At 48.4% G+C, this 13513-nt stretch overlaps 25 non-coding genes and 8 pseudogenes across 25 annotated transcripts; all 33 read right to left on the bottom strand.

The window, feature by feature from the left end:
• Nucleotides 1–192: 192 nt before the first annotated feature.
• On the bottom strand, nucleotides 193–311 carry LOC148708999 (5S ribosomal RNA; annotated as a pseudogene).
• A 246-nt stretch (nucleotides 312–557) lies between these two features.
• LOC148709000 (5S ribosomal RNA) lies at nucleotides 558–676 on the bottom strand. The gene has a single exon (XR_015978109.2). It is a non-coding gene; the product is annotated as a 5S ribosomal RNA (ribosomal RNA).
• A 247-nt stretch (nucleotides 677–923) lies between these two features.
• Nucleotides 924–1042, bottom strand: LOC148709001 (5S ribosomal RNA). The gene has a single exon (XR_015982212.2). It is a non-coding gene; the product is annotated as a 5S ribosomal RNA (ribosomal RNA).
• A 247-nt stretch (nucleotides 1043–1289) lies between these two features.
• On the bottom strand, nucleotides 1290–1408 carry LOC148709002 (5S ribosomal RNA). Its single transcript, XR_015978564.2, has one exon. It is a non-coding gene; the product is annotated as a 5S ribosomal RNA (ribosomal RNA).
• Nucleotides 1409–1654: 246 nt separating this feature from the next.
• LOC148709003 (5S ribosomal RNA) lies at nucleotides 1655–1773 on the bottom strand. Its single transcript, XR_015978565.2, has one exon. It is a non-coding gene; the product is annotated as a 5S ribosomal RNA (ribosomal RNA).
• Nucleotides 1774–2020: 247 nt separating this feature from the next.
• LOC148709004 (5S ribosomal RNA) lies at nucleotides 2021–2139 on the bottom strand (annotated as a pseudogene).
• A 246-nt stretch (nucleotides 2140–2385) lies between these two features.
• LOC148709005 (5S ribosomal RNA) lies at nucleotides 2386–2504 on the bottom strand. The gene has a single exon (XR_015982213.2). It is a non-coding gene; the product is annotated as a 5S ribosomal RNA (ribosomal RNA).
• A 246-nt stretch (nucleotides 2505–2750) lies between these two features.
• On the bottom strand, nucleotides 2751–2869 carry LOC148709006 (5S ribosomal RNA). Its single transcript, XR_015978566.2, has one exon. It is a non-coding gene; the product is annotated as a 5S ribosomal RNA (ribosomal RNA).
• Nucleotides 2870–3116: 247 nt separating this feature from the next.
• Nucleotides 3117–3235, bottom strand: LOC148709007 (5S ribosomal RNA; annotated as a pseudogene).
• Nucleotides 3236–3481: 246 nt separating this feature from the next.
• Nucleotides 3482–3600, bottom strand: LOC148709008 (5S ribosomal RNA). The gene has a single exon (XR_015982214.2). It is a non-coding gene; the product is annotated as a 5S ribosomal RNA (ribosomal RNA).
• A 246-nt stretch (nucleotides 3601–3846) lies between these two features.
• On the bottom strand, nucleotides 3847–3965 carry LOC148709009 (5S ribosomal RNA). The gene has a single exon (XR_015978568.2). It is a non-coding gene; the product is annotated as a 5S ribosomal RNA (ribosomal RNA).
• Nucleotides 3966–4212: 247 nt separating this feature from the next.
• LOC148709010 (5S ribosomal RNA) lies at nucleotides 4213–4331 on the bottom strand (annotated as a pseudogene).
• Nucleotides 4332–4577: 246 nt separating this feature from the next.
• LOC148709011 (5S ribosomal RNA) lies at nucleotides 4578–4696 on the bottom strand. Its single transcript, XR_015978110.2, has one exon. It is a non-coding gene; the product is annotated as a 5S ribosomal RNA (ribosomal RNA).
• A 247-nt stretch (nucleotides 4697–4943) lies between these two features.
• On the bottom strand, nucleotides 4944–5062 carry LOC148709012 (5S ribosomal RNA). The gene has a single exon (XR_015978111.2). It is a non-coding gene; the product is annotated as a 5S ribosomal RNA (ribosomal RNA).
• A 247-nt stretch (nucleotides 5063–5309) lies between these two features.
• Nucleotides 5310–5428, bottom strand: LOC148709013 (5S ribosomal RNA; annotated as a pseudogene).
• Nucleotides 5429–5674: 246 nt separating this feature from the next.
• Nucleotides 5675–5793, bottom strand: LOC148709014 (5S ribosomal RNA). The gene has a single exon (XR_015978112.2). It is a non-coding gene; the product is annotated as a 5S ribosomal RNA (ribosomal RNA).
• A 247-nt stretch (nucleotides 5794–6040) lies between these two features.
• LOC148709015 (5S ribosomal RNA) lies at nucleotides 6041–6159 on the bottom strand (annotated as a pseudogene).
• A 247-nt stretch (nucleotides 6160–6406) lies between these two features.
• LOC148709016 (5S ribosomal RNA) lies at nucleotides 6407–6525 on the bottom strand. The gene has a single exon (XR_015982215.2). It is a non-coding gene; the product is annotated as a 5S ribosomal RNA (ribosomal RNA).
• A 246-nt stretch (nucleotides 6526–6771) lies between these two features.
• LOC149764939 (5S ribosomal RNA) lies at nucleotides 6772–6890 on the bottom strand. Its single transcript, XR_016411291.1, has one exon. It is a non-coding gene; the product is annotated as a 5S ribosomal RNA (ribosomal RNA).
• A 247-nt stretch (nucleotides 6891–7137) lies between these two features.
• LOC149764940 (5S ribosomal RNA) lies at nucleotides 7138–7256 on the bottom strand (annotated as a pseudogene).
• Nucleotides 7257–7502: 246 nt separating this feature from the next.
• LOC148709019 (5S ribosomal RNA) lies at nucleotides 7503–7621 on the bottom strand. Its single transcript, XR_015982216.2, has one exon. It is a non-coding gene; the product is annotated as a 5S ribosomal RNA (ribosomal RNA).
• A 246-nt stretch (nucleotides 7622–7867) lies between these two features.
• Nucleotides 7868–7986, bottom strand: LOC149764941 (5S ribosomal RNA). The gene has a single exon (XR_016411292.1). It is a non-coding gene; the product is annotated as a 5S ribosomal RNA (ribosomal RNA).
• A 248-nt stretch (nucleotides 7987–8234) lies between these two features.
• Nucleotides 8235–8353, bottom strand: LOC149764942 (5S ribosomal RNA). Its single transcript, XR_016404887.1, has one exon. It is a non-coding gene; the product is annotated as a 5S ribosomal RNA (ribosomal RNA).
• A 247-nt stretch (nucleotides 8354–8600) lies between these two features.
• Nucleotides 8601–8719, bottom strand: LOC148709022 (5S ribosomal RNA). The gene has a single exon (XR_015978115.2). It is a non-coding gene; the product is annotated as a 5S ribosomal RNA (ribosomal RNA).
• Nucleotides 8720–8966: 247 nt separating this feature from the next.
• On the bottom strand, nucleotides 8967–9085 carry LOC148709023 (5S ribosomal RNA). The gene has a single exon (XR_015978116.2). It is a non-coding gene; the product is annotated as a 5S ribosomal RNA (ribosomal RNA).
• Nucleotides 9086–9331: 246 nt separating this feature from the next.
• LOC148709024 (5S ribosomal RNA) lies at nucleotides 9332–9450 on the bottom strand. Its single transcript, XR_015982217.2, has one exon. It is a non-coding gene; the product is annotated as a 5S ribosomal RNA (ribosomal RNA).
• A 246-nt stretch (nucleotides 9451–9696) lies between these two features.
• On the bottom strand, nucleotides 9697–9815 carry LOC149764943 (5S ribosomal RNA). Its single transcript, XR_016411293.1, has one exon. It is a non-coding gene; the product is annotated as a 5S ribosomal RNA (ribosomal RNA).
• A 247-nt stretch (nucleotides 9816–10062) lies between these two features.
• LOC149764944 (5S ribosomal RNA) lies at nucleotides 10063–10181 on the bottom strand (annotated as a pseudogene).
• A 246-nt stretch (nucleotides 10182–10427) lies between these two features.
• Nucleotides 10428–10546, bottom strand: LOC149764945 (5S ribosomal RNA). The gene has a single exon (XR_016412519.1). It is a non-coding gene; the product is annotated as a 5S ribosomal RNA (ribosomal RNA).
• A 248-nt stretch (nucleotides 10547–10794) lies between these two features.
• Nucleotides 10795–10913, bottom strand: LOC148711217 (5S ribosomal RNA). The gene has a single exon (XR_015978591.1). It is a non-coding gene; the product is annotated as a 5S ribosomal RNA (ribosomal RNA).
• Nucleotides 10914–11160: 247 nt separating this feature from the next.
• Nucleotides 11161–11279, bottom strand: LOC148711218 (5S ribosomal RNA). The gene has a single exon (XR_015979815.2). It is a non-coding gene; the product is annotated as a 5S ribosomal RNA (ribosomal RNA).
• Nucleotides 11280–11526: 247 nt separating this feature from the next.
• On the bottom strand, nucleotides 11527–11645 carry LOC148711219 (5S ribosomal RNA). Its single transcript, XR_015986127.2, has one exon. It is a non-coding gene; the product is annotated as a 5S ribosomal RNA (ribosomal RNA).
• A 1703-nt stretch (nucleotides 11646–13348) lies between these two features.
• LOC148711220 (5S ribosomal RNA) lies at nucleotides 13349–13467 on the bottom strand. The gene has a single exon (XR_015982887.1). It is a non-coding gene; the product is annotated as a 5S ribosomal RNA (ribosomal RNA).
• Nucleotides 13468–13513: the final 46 nt, after the last annotated feature.

Consider the following 13513-nt stretch of genomic DNA (forward strand, 5'->3'; position numbering starts at 1 on the left):
CGAGGCATTCGCGCTGCCGGGGCCGTTCTGGCGTAGGATTCAACGCGCTGTTCCGCTATGCGGCATGGCACCGCGAGTCTCCGGACTCGGTTTATTGTCGGGGAAAAAAAATTATCCGAAGAGGAAAAGCCAAAAGCCAAAAAATTAAAAATAAATATTATCAAAAAATAAAAAAGCGGGCAAAAAATAAAAAGGGTGCAACACGAGGACTTCCTAGGGGGTCACCCATCCTATTACTTCTCTCGCCCAAGCACGCTTAACTGCGGAGTTATGATGGGATCCGGTGCATTAGTGCTGGTATGATCGCACCCATGACATGCCCTTCGAAACTCCCTTTTATGACAAAGCAGCAGACCGCGACGGCCCGAGACATTCGCGCTGCCGGGGCCGTTCTGGCGTAGGATTCAACGCGCTGTTCCGCTATGCAGCATGGCACCGCCAGTCTCCGGACTCAGTTTTTTTTCGAGAAAAAAAAATTATCCGAAGAGGAAAAGCCAAAAGCCGAAAAATTAAAAATAAATATTATCAAAAAATAAAAAAGCGGGCAAAAAATAAAAAGGGTGCAACACGAAGACTTCCCAGGGGGTCACCCATCCTAGTACTACACCCGCCCAGGCACGCTTAACTGCGGAGTTCTGATCGGATCCGGTGCATTAGTGCTGGTATGATCGCACCCATGACATGCCCTTCGAAACTCCCTTTTATGACAAAGCAGCAGATCTCGACGGCCCGAGGCATTCGCGCTGCCGGGGCCGTTCTGGCGTAGGATTCAACGCGCTGTTCCGCTATGCGGCATGGCACCGCGAGTCTCCGGACTCAGTTTATTTTCGGGGGAAAAAAATTATCCGAAGAGGAAAAGCCAAAAGCCGAAAAAATAAAAATAAATATTATCAAAAAATAAAAAAGTGGAGAAAAAAATAAAAAGGGTGCAACACGAGGACTTCCCAGGGGGTCACCCATCCTAGTACTACTCTCGCCCAAGCACGCTTAACTGCGGAGTTTTGATGGGATCCGGTGCATTAGTGCTGGTATGATCGCACCCATGACATGCCCTTCGAAACTCCCTTTTATGACAAAGCAGCAGACCTCGACGGCCCGAGATATTCGCGCTGCCGGGGCCGTTCTGGCGTAGGATTCAACGCGCTGTTCCGCTATGCGGCATGGCACCGCGAGTCTCCGGACTCGGTTTATTTTCGGGGGAAAAAAATTATCCGAAGAGGAAAAGCCAAAAGCCGAAAAATTAAAAATAAATATTATCAAAAAATAAAAAAGTGGGCAAAAAATAAAAAGGGGTGCAAGACGAGGACTTCCCAGGGGGTCACCCATCCTAGTACTACTCTCGCCCAAGCACGCTTAACTGCGGAGTTCTGATTGGATCCGGTGCATTAGGGCTGGTATGATCGCACCCATGACATGCCCATCGAAACACCCTTTTATGACAAAGCAGCAGACCTCGACGGCCCGAGACATTCGCGCTGCCGGGGCCGTTCTGGCGTAGGATTCAACGCGCTGTTCCGCTATGCGGCATGGCACCGCGAGTCTCCGGACTCAGTTTATTTTCGGGGGAAAAAAATTATCCGAAGAGGAAAAGCCAAAAGCCAAAAAATTAAAAATAAATGTTATCAAAAAATAAAAAAGCGGGCAAAAAATAAAAGGGGTGCAACACGAGGACTTCCCAGGGGGTCACCCATCCTAGTACTACTCTCGCCCAAGCACGCTTAACTGCGGAGTTCTGATGGGATCCGGTGCATTAGTGCTGGTATGATCGCACCCATGATATGCCCTTCGAAACTCCCTTTTATGACAAAGCAGCAGACCTCGACGGCCCGAGACATTCACGCTGCCGGGGCCGTTCTGGCGTAGGATTCAACGCGCTGGTCCCGCTATGCGGCATGGCACCGCTAGTCTCCGGACTCAGTTTATTGTCGGGGAAAAAAAATTATCCGAAGAGGAAAAGCCAAAAGCCAAAAAATTAAAAATAAATATTATCAAAAAATAAAAAAGCGGGCAAAAAATAAAAAGGGTGCAACACGAGGACTTCCTAGGGGGTCACCCATCCTATTACTTCTCTCGCCCAAGCACGCTTAACTGCGGAGTTATGATGGGATCCGGTGCATTAGTGCTGGTATGATCGCACCCATGACATGCCCTTCGAAACTCCCTTTTATGACAAAGCAGCAGACCGCGACGGCCCGAGACATTCGCGCTGCCGGGGCCGTTCTGGCGTAGGATTCAACGCGCTGTTCCGCTATGCAGCATGGCACCGCCAGTCTCCGGACTCAGTTTTTTTTCGAGAAAAAAAAATTATCCGAAGAGGAAAAGCCAAAAGCCGAAAAATTAAAAATAAATATTATCAAAAAATAAAAAAGCGGGCAAAAAATAAAAAGGGTGCAACACGAGGACTTCCCAGGGGGTCACCCATCCTAGTACTACTCTCGCCCAGGCACGCTTAACTGCGGAGTTCTGATCGGATCCGGTGCATTAGTGCTGGTATGATCGCACCCATGACATGCCCTTCGAAACTCCCTTTTATGACAAAGCAGCAGACCTCGACGGCCCGAGGCATTCGCGCTGCCGGGGCCGTTCTGGCGTAGGATTCAACGCGCTGTTCCGCTATGCGGCATGGCACCGCGAGTCTCCGGACTCAGTTTATTTTCGGGGGAAAAAAATTATCCGAAGAGGAAAAGCCAAAAGCCAAAAAATTAAAAATAAATGTTATCAAAAAATAAAAAAGCGGGCAAAAAATAAAAGGGGTGCAACACGAGGACTTCCCAGGGGGTCACCCATCCTACTACTACTCTCGCCCAAGCACGCTTAACTGCGGAGTTCTGATGGGATCCGGTGCATTAGTGCTGGTATGATCGCACCCATGATATGCCCTTCGAAACTCCCTTTTATGACAAAGCAGCAGACCTCGACGGCCCGAGACATTCACGCTGCCGGGGCCGTTCTGGCGTAGGATTCAACGCGCTGGTCCCGCTATGCGGCATGGCACCGCTAGTCTCCGGACTCAGTTTATTGTCGGGGAAAAAAAATTATCCGAAGAGGAAAAGCCAAAAGCCAAAAAATTAAAAATAAATATTATCAAAAAATAAAAAAGCGGGCAAAAAATAAAAAGGGTGCAACACGAGGACTTCCTAGGGGGTCACCCATCCTATTACTTCTCTCGCCCAAGCACGCTTAACTGCGGAGTTATGATGGGATCCGGTGCATTAGTGCTGGTATGATCGCACCCATGACATGCCCTTCGAAACTCCCTTTTATGACAAAGCAGCAGACCGCGACGGCACGAGACATTCGCGCTGCCGGGGCCGTTCTGGCGTAGGATTCAACGCGCTGTTCCGCTATGCAGCATGGCACCGCCAGTCTCCGGACTCAATTTTTTTTCGAGAAAAAAAAATTATCCGAAGAGGAAAAGCCAAAAGCCGAAAAATTAAAAATAAATATTATCAAAAAATAAAAAAGCGGGCAAAAAATAAAAAGGGTGCAACACGAGGACTTCCCAGGGGGTCACCCATCCTAGTACTACTCTCGCCCAAGCACGCTTAACTGCGGAGTTCTGATTGGATCCGGTGCATTAGGGCTGGTATGATCGCACCCATGACATGCCCATCGAAACACCCTTTTATGACAAAGCAGCAGACCTCGACGGCCCGAGACATTCGCGCTGCCGGGGCCGTTCTGGCGTAGGATTCAACGCGCTGTTCCGCTATGCGGCATGGCACCGCGAGTCTCCGGACTCAGTTTATTTTCGGGGGAAAAAAATTATCCGAAGAGGAAAAGCCAAAAGCCAAAAAATTAAAAATAAATGTTATCAAAAAATAAAAAAGCGGGCAAAAAATAAAAGGGGTGCAACACGAGGACTTCCCAGGGGGTCACCCATCCTAGTACTACTCTCGCCCAAGCACGCTTAACTGCGGAGTTCTGATGGGATCCGGTGCATTAGTGCTGGTATGATCGCACCCATGATATGCCCTTCGAAACTCCCTTTTATGACAAAGCAGCAGACCTCGACGGCCCGAGACATTCACGCTGCCGGGGCCGTTCTGGCGTAGGATTCAACGCGCTGGTCCCGCTATGCGGCATGGCACCGCTAGTCTCCGGACTCAGTTTATTGTCGGGGAAAAAAAATTATCCGAAGAGGAAAAGCCAAAAGCCAAAAAATTAAAAATAAATATTATCAAAAAATAAAAAAGCGGGCAAAAAATAAAAAGGGTGCAACACGAGGACTTCCTAGGGGGTCACCCATCCTATTACTTCTCTCGCCCAAGCACGCTTAACTGCGGAGTTATGATGGGATCCGGTGCATTAGTGCTGGTATGATCGCACCCATGACATGCCCTTCGAAACTCCCTTTTATGACAAAGCAGCAGACCGCGACGGCCCGAGACATTCGCGCTGCCGGGGCCGTTCTGGCGTAGGATTCAACGCGCTGTTCCGCTATGCAGCATGGCACCGCCAGTCTCCGGACTCAGTTTTTTTTCGAGAAAAAAAAATTATCCGAAGAGGAAAAGCCAAAAGCCGAAAAATTAAAAATAAATATTATCAAAAAATAAAAAAGCGGGCAAAAAATAAAAAGGGTGCAACACGAGGACTTCCCAGGGGGTCACCCATCCTAGTACTACTCTCGCCCAGGCACGCTTAACTGCGGAGTTCTGATCGGATCCGGTGCATTAGTGCTGGTATGATCGCACCCATGACATGCCCTTCGAAACTCCCTTTTATGACAAAGCAGCAGACCTCGACGGCCCGAGGCATTCGCGCTGCCGGGGCCGTTCTGGCGTAGGATTCAACGCGCTGTTCCGCTATGCGGCATGGCACCGCGAGTCTCCGGACTCAGTTTATTTTCGGGGGAAAAAAATTATCCGAAGAGGAAAAGCCAAAAGCCGAAAAATTAAAAATAAATATTATCAAAAAATAAAAAAGTGGAGAAAAAAATAAAAAGGGTGCAACACGAGGACTTCCCAGGGGGTCACCCATCCTACTACTACTCTCGCCCAAGCACGCTTAACTGCGGAGTTCTGATGGGATCCGGTGCATTAGTGCTGGTATGATCGCACCCATGATATGCCCTTCGAAACTCCCTTTTATGACAAAGCAGCAGACCTCGACGGCCCGAGACATTCACGCTGCCGGGGCCGTTCTGGCGTAGGATTCAACGCGCTGGTCCCGCTATGCGGCATGGCACCGCTAGTCTCCGGACTCAGTTTATTGTCGGGGAAAAAAAATTATCCGAAGAGGAAAAGCCAAAAGCCAAAAAATTAAAAATAAATATTATCAAAAAATAAAAAAGCGGGCAAAAAATAAAAAGGGTGCAACACGAGGACTTCCTAGGGGGTCACCCATCCTATTACTTCTCTCGCCCAAGCACGCTTAACTGCGGAGTTATGATGGGATCCGGTGCATTAGTGCTGGTATGATCGCACCCATGACATGCCCTTCGAAACTCCCTTTTATGACAAAGCAGCAGACCGCGACGGCCCGAGACATTCGCGCTGCCGGGGCCGTTCTGGCGTAGGATTCAACGCGCTGTTCCGCTATGCAGCATGGCACCGCCAGTCTCCGGACTCAATTTTTTTTCGAGAAAAAAAAATTATCCGAAGAGGAAAAGCCAAAAGCCGAAAAATTAAAAATAAATATTATCAAAAAATAAAAAAGCGGGCAAAAAATAAAAAGGGTGCAACACGAGGACTTCCCAGGGGGTCACCCATCCTAGTACTACTCTCGCCCAGGCACGCTTAACTGCGGAGTTCTGATCGGATCCGGTGCATTAGTGCTGGTATGATCGCACCCATGACATGCCCTTCGAAACTCCCTTTTATGACAAAGCAGCAGATCTCGACGGCCCGAGGCATTCGCGCTGCCGGGGCCGTTCTGGCGTAGGATTCAACGCGCTGTTCCGCTATGCGGCATGGCACCGCGAGTCTCCGGACTCAGTTTATTTTCGGGGGAAAAAAATTATCCGAAGAGGAAAAGCCAAAAGCCGAAAAAATAAAAATAAATATTATCAAAAAATAAAAAAGTGGAGAAAAAAATAAAAAGGGTGCAACACGAGGACTTCCCAGGGTGTCACCCATCCTAGTACAACTCTCGCCCAAGCACGCTTAACTGCGGAGTTTTGATGGGATCCGGTGCATTAGTGCTGGTATGATCGCACCCATGACATGCCCTTCGAAACTCCCTTTTATGACAAAGCAGCAGACCTCGACGGCCCGAGATATTCGCGCTGCCGGGGCCGTTCTGGCGTAGGATTCAACGCGCTGTTCCGCTATGCGGCATGGCACCGCGAGTCTCCGGACTCGGTTTATTTTCGGGGGAAAAAAATTATCCGAAGAGGAAAAGCCAAAAGCCGAAAAATTAAAAATAAATATTATCAAAAAATAAAAAAGTGGGCAAAAAATAAAAAGGGGTGCAAGACGAGGACTTCCCAGGGGGTCACCCATCCTAGTACTACTCTCGCCCAAGCACGCTTAACTGCGGAGTTCTGATTGGATCCGGTGCATTAGGGCTGGTATGATCGCACCCATGACATGCCCATCGAAACACCCTTTTATGACAAAGCAGCAGACCTCGACGGCCCGAGACATTCGCGCTGCCGGGGCCGTTCTGGCGTAGGATTCAACGCGCTGTTCCGCTATGCGGCATGGCACCGCGAGTCTCCGGACTCAGTTTATTTTCGGGGGAAAAAAATTATCCGAAGAGGAAAAGCCAAAAGCCAAAAAATTAAAAATAAATGTTATCAAAAAATAAAAAAGCGGGCAAAAAATAAAAGGGGTGCAACACGAGGACTTCCCAGGGGGTCACCCATCCTAGTACTACTCTCGCCCAAGCACGCTTAACTGCGGAGTTCTGATGGGATCCGGTGCATTAGTGCTGGTATGATCGCACCCATGATATGCCCTTCGAAACTCCCTTTTATGACAAAGCAGCAGACCTCGACGGCCCGAGACATTCACGCTGCCGGGGCCGTTCTGGCGTAGGATTCAACGCGCTGGTCCCGCTATGCGGCATGGCACCGCTAGTCTCCGGACTCAGTTTATTGTCGGGGAAAAAAAATTATCCGAAGAGGAAAAGCCAAAAGCCAAAAAATTAAAAATAAATATTATCAAAAAATAAAAAAGCGGGCAAAAAATAAAAAGGGTGCAACACGAGGACTTCCTAGGGGGTCACCCATCCTATTACTTCTCTCGCCCAAGCACGCTTAACTGCGGAGTTATGATGGGATCCGGTGCATTAGTGCTGGTATGATCGCACCCATGACATGCCCTTCGAAACTCCCTTTTATGACAAAGCAGCAGACCGCGACGGCCCGAGACATTCGCGCTGCCGGGGCCGTTCTGGCGTAGGATTCAACGCGCTGTTCCGCTATGCAGCATGGCACCGCCAGTCTCCGGACTCAGTTTTTTTTCGAGAAAAAAAAATTATCCGAAGAGGAAAAGCCAAAAGCCGAAAAATTAAAAATAAATATTATCAAAAAATAAAAAAGCGGGCAAAAAATAAAAAGGGTGCAACACGAGGACTTCCCAGGGGGTCACCCATCCTAGTACTACTCTCGCCCAGGCACGCTTAACTGCGGAGTTCTGATCGGATCCGGTGCATTAGTGCTGGTATGATCGCACCCATGACATGCCCTTCGAAACTCCCTTTTATGACAAAGCAGCAGATCTCGACGGCCCGAGGCATTCGCGCTGCCGGGGCCGTTCTGGCGTAGGATTCAACGCGCTGTTCCGCTATGCGGCATGGCACCGCGAGTCTCCGGACTCAGTTTATTTTCGGGGGAAAAAAATTATCCGAAGAGGAAAAGCCAAAAGCCGAAAAATTAAAAATAAATATTATCACAAAATAAAAAAGCGGGCAAAAAATAAAAGGGGTGCAACACGAGGACTTCCCAGGGGGTCACCCATCCTAGTACTACTCTCGCCCAAGCACGCTTAACTGCGGAGTTCTGATGGGATCCGGTGCATTAGTGCTGGTATGATCGCACCCATGACATGCCCATCGAAACTCTCTTTTATGACAAAGCAGCAGACCTCGACGGCCCGAGACATTCGCGCCGCCGGGGCCGTTCTGGCGTAGGATTCAACGCGCTGGTCCCGCTATGCGGCATGGCACCGCCAGTCTCCGGACTCAGTTTATTTTCAGGGAAAAAAAATTATCCGAAGAGGAAAAGCCAAAAGCCGAAAAATTAAAAATAAATATTATCAAAAAATAAAAAAGTGGAGAAAAAAATAAAAAGGGTGCAACACGAGGACTTCCCAGGGGGTCACCCATCCTAGTACTACTCTCGCCCAAGCACGCTTAACTGCGGAGTTTTGATGGGATCCGGTGCATTAGTGCTGGTATGATCGCACCCATGACATGCCCTTCGAAACTCCCTTTTATGACAAAGCAGCAGACCTCGACGGCCCGAGATATTCGCGCTGCCGGGGCCGTTCTGGCGTAGGATTCAACGCGCTGTTCCGCTATGCGGCATGGCACCGCGAGTCTCCGGACTCAGTTTATTTTCGGGGGAAAAAAATTATCCGAAGAGGAAAAGCCAAAAGCCGAAAAATTAAAAATAAATATTATCAAAAAATAAAAAAGTGGAGAAAAAAATAAAAAGGGTGCAACACGAGGACTTCCCAGGGGGTCACCCATCCTAGTACTACTCTCGCCCAAGCACGCTTAACTGCGGAGTTTTGATGGGATCCGGTGCATTAGTGCTGGTATGATCGCACCCATGACATGCCCTTTGAAAATCCCTTTTATGACAAAGCAGCAGACCTCGACGGCCCGAGATATTCGCGCTGCCGGGGCCGTTCTGGCGTAGGATTCAACGCGCTGTTCCGCTATGCGGCATGGCACCGCGAGTCTCCGGACTCAGTTTATTTTCGGGAGAAAAAAATTATCCGAAGAGGAAAAGCCAAAAGCCGAAAAATTAAAAATAAATATTATCAAAAAATAAAAAAGTGGAGAAAAAAATAAAAAGGGTGCAACACGAGGACTTCCCAGGGGGTCACCCATCCTAGTACTACTCTCGCCCAAGCACGCTTAACTGCGGAGTTCTGATGGGATCCGGTGCATTAGGGCAGGTATGATCGCACCCATGACATGCCCTTCGAAACTCCCTTTTATGACAAAGCAGCAGACCTCGACGGCCCGAGATATTCGCGCTGCCGGGGCCGTTCTGGCGTAGGATTCAACGCGCTGTTCCGCTATAAGGCATGGCACCGCGAGTCTCCGGACTCAGTTTATTTTCGGGGGAAAAAAATTATCCGAAGAGGAAAAGCCAAAAGCCGAAAAATTAAAAATAAATATTATCAAAAAATAAAAAAGCGGGCAAAAAATAAAAAGGGTGCAACACGAGGACTTCCCAGGGGGTCACCCATCCTAGTACTACTCTCGCCCAAGCACGCTTAACTGCGGAGTTCTGATCGGATCCGGTGCATTAGTGCTGGTATGATCGCACCCATGACATGCCCTTCGAAACTCCCTTTTATGACAAAGCAGCAGATCTCGACGGCCCGAGGCATTCGCGCTGCCGGGGCCGTTCTGGCGTAGGATTCAACGCGCTGTTCCGCTATGCGGCATGGCACCGCGAGTCTCCGGACTCAGTTTATTTTCGGGGGAAAAAAATTATCCGAAGAGGAAAAGCCAAAAGCCAAAAAATTAAAAATAAATATTATCAAAAAATAAAAAAGCGGGCAAAAAATAAAAGGGGTGCAACACGAGGACTTCCCAGGGGGTCACCCATCCTAGTACTACTCTCGCCCAAGCACGCTTAACTGCGGAGTTCTGATGGGATCCGGTGCATTAGTGCTGGTATGATCGCACCCATGATATGCCCTTCGAAACTCCCTTTTATGACAAAGCAGCAGACCTCGACGGCCCGAGACATTCGCGCTGCCGGGGCCGTTCTGGCGTAGGATTCAACGCGCTGGTCCCGCTATGCGGCATGGCACCGCCAGTCTCCGGACTCAGTTTATTGTCGGAGAAAAAAAATTATCCGAAGAGGAAAAGCCAAAAGCCGAAAAATTAAAAATAAATATTATCAAAAAATAAAAAAGTGGGCAAAAAATAAAAAGGGTGCAACATGAGGACTTCCCAGGGGGTCACCCATCCTAGTACTACTCTCGCCCAAGAACGCTTAACTGCGGAGTTCTGATCGGATCCGGTGCATTAGTGCTGGTATGATCTTACCCATGACATGCCCTTCGAAACTCCCTTTTATGACAAAGCAGCAGACCTCGACGGCCCGAGGCATTCGCGCTGCCGGGGCCGTTCTGGCGTAGGATTCAACGCGCTGTTCCGCTATGCGGCATGGCACCGCGAGTCTCCGGACTCAGTTTATTTTCGGGAGAAAAAAATTATCCGAAGAGGAAAAGCCAAAAGCCGAAAAATTAAAAATAAATATTATCAAAAAATAAAAAAGCGGGCAAAAAATAAAAGGGGTGCAACACGAGGACTTCCCAGGGGGTCACCCATCCTAGTACTACTCTCGCCCAAGCACGCTTAACTACGGAGTTCTGATGGGATCCGGTGCATTAGTGCTGGTATGATCGCACCCATGACATGCCCATCGAAACTCTCTTTTATGACAAAGCAGCAGACCTCGACGGCCCGAGACATTCGCGCCGCCGGGGCCGTTCTGGCGTAGGATTCAACGCGCTGGTCCCGCTATGCGGCATGGCACCGCTAGTCTCCGGACTCAGTTTATTTTCAGGGAAAAAAAATTATCCGAAGAGGAAAAGCCAAAAGCCGAAAAATTAAAAATAAATATTATCAAAAAATAAAAAAGTGGAGAAAAAAATAAAAAGGGTGCAACACGAGGACTTCCCAGGGGGTCACCCATCCTAGTACTACTCTCGCCCAAGCACGCTTAACTGCGGAGTTTTGATGGGATCCGGTGCATTAGTGCTGGTATGATCGCACCCATGACATGCCCTTCGAAACTCCCTTTTATGACAAAGCAGCAGACCTCGACGGCCCGAGATATTCGCGCTGCCGGGGCCGTTCTGGCGTAGGATTCAACGCGCTGTTCCGCTATGCGGCATGGCACCGCGAGTCTCCGGACTCAGTTTATTTTCGGGGGAAAAAAATTATCCGAAGAGGAAAAGCCAAAAGCCGAAAAATTAATAATAAATATTATCAAAAAATAAAAAAGTGGAGAAAAAAATAAAAAGGGTGCAACACGAGGACTTCCCAGGGGGTCACCCATCCTAGTACTACTCTCGCCCAAGCACGCTTAACTGCGGAGTTTTGATGGGATCCGGTGCATTAGTGCTGGTATGATCGCACCCATGACATGCCCTTCGAAAATCCCTTTTATGACAAAGCAGCAGACCTCGACGGCCCGAGATATTCGCGCTGCCGGGGCCTTTCTGGCGTAGGTTACAACGCGCTGTTCCGCTATGCGGCATGGCACCGCGAGTCTCCGGACTCAGTTTATTTTCGGGAGAAAAAAATTATCCGAAGAGGAAAAGCCAAAAGCCGAAAAATTAAAAATAAATATTATCAAAAAATAAAAAAGTGGGCAAAAAATAAAAAGGGGTGCAACACGAGGACTTCCCAGGGGGTCACCCATCCTAGTACTACTCTCGCCCAAGCACGCTTAACTGCGGAGTTCTGATGGGATCCGGTGCATTAGGGCAGGTATGATCGCACCCATGACATGCCCATCGAAACGGAGAAAAATCCATTCTCTTCTTAGTTTAGTTGGCTTTGGTTTGCAGGTCAGGTCAGATAGAATTCCCTTCCCTTTCCTTCCGGGCTTTAGGCTTGGATAGTTAGAAATTCTATCTTGGGCGGTTGATTGCCTAAGTATGTCTCTCTTTGTTGTCGGCGTGAGAACAGTTGAGGGTTGCTTTTTTCTTCATTCATCGGATAAAGAGTATAAACGGAAACGGAGACATTAGACGCCAGCTTAGACCTTGGTAAGCGTTTCTTCTTCGAAACCTCAGCAGATATGGTTTTATAGGACGATTTGTCCAATCAGAAAGCAGAGAAGGATTCGAGAATCAACCACTCATCCTAGAAAAGAAAGGCAAGCAAAGCCCTCATCATCCTCTTTTGGGAAAATGTAGAATAATAGATTTCCGCTCACCTCGTGTACCTATCTATTCCTCTTCCTCGAGCCGACTCCCGCGAAGCGAATGAAGGGAAGCTCGAAGAGCTTTCTCCGCCAGCGGCTTATGTAGTGGTCGGCATTCCTACGTGCTCCGACTTCTTGGGCGAGGGACTCCATCGGGGACCGAAAAAGAGATGAAGAAAGAGCCTATTTCATGCATCCCTCCGGTCAAGATTTGTCGTCAAACCCTCCAACTCGAGATGTTTGGAAAAATAGTAGGAAATGCAGCCGGTCGGAGGAGGGGGCCAAAGACTCGGGATATCAGGGGATGGGATGGTTTCCCCTCCCCCGAACCCCCTCCCCTTCCTTAGGCTATGGAACGTTACCCCCCCAAAGCCCCCCTCGGGGGGGAATAGGAGGTAATTAAACTAGACGAAAGGCCGGGGGGCCCACCCCCCTAGGACAGTTAGAGTTACTGCCGCCGTTTACCGGGGCTTCCATTCAAAGCTTATCACACTTCTCCTTCCGACCTTCCAGCACCGGGCAGGTGTCAGACTCTATACATCGTGTTACCACTTAGCAGAGTCCTGTGTTTTTAATAAACAGTCGCTACCCCCTGGTATGTTCCAATTTTTGAGGAATTCCTCAAAAATACCAATTGCTTTATTTCTAGTTATCGGTCTTCTTCCGAAATGCGAATCATAGTATTCATTCTTATGGGAATGGGAATGAAAAACAAGAGAGACTTTTTCTAGAAATATGGACGAATGGAAGTTTCACTCCTAAGGAAGCACTTTATGAAGCTTCTCGTAATTTGATTGATTTATTTATTCCTTTTCTACATGCGGAGGAAGAGGACATTAATTTCGAAGAAAATAAAAACAGGTTTCCTCTACCCCTTTTTAACTTTCAAGATAGATTAACTAATCTAAAGAAAAACAAAAAAGGAAGACAGTAAGCGTCTTTATTATGGTCGTTTCATTCTGTCCCCGCTTATGAAAGGTCAAGCCGATACCATAGGTATTGCCATGCGAAGGGCTTTACTTGGAGAAATAGAAGGAACATGTATCACACGACCCTTTTATGACAAAGCAGCAGACCTCGACGGCCCGAGACATTCGCGCTGCCGGGGCCGTTCTGGCGTAGGATTCAACGCGCTGTTCCGCTATGCGGCATGGCACCGCGAGTCTCCGGACTCAGTTTATTTTCGGGGGAAAAAAATTATCCGAAGAGGAAAAGCCAAAAGCCAAAAAATTAAAAATAAATGTTATCAAAAAATAAAAAAGCGGGCAAAAAATAAAAGGGGTGCAACACGAGGACTTCCCAGGGGGTCACCCATCCTAGTACTACTCTCGCCCAAGCACGCTTAACTGCGGAGTTCTGATGGGATCCGGTGCATTAGTGCTGGTATGATCGCACCCATGATATGCCCTTCGAAACTCCCTTTTATGACAAAGCAGCAGACCT

Source organism: Phoenix dactylifera, chromosome 4, assembly GCF_051530095.1.
Source record: "Phoenix dactylifera cultivar Ajwa chromosome 4, Ajwa_hap1_PhDact_Kaust_v1.1, whole genome shotgun sequence".
In the NCBI taxonomy this organism is placed as follows: Eukaryota; Viridiplantae; Streptophyta; class Magnoliopsida; order Arecales; family Arecaceae; genus Phoenix; species Phoenix dactylifera.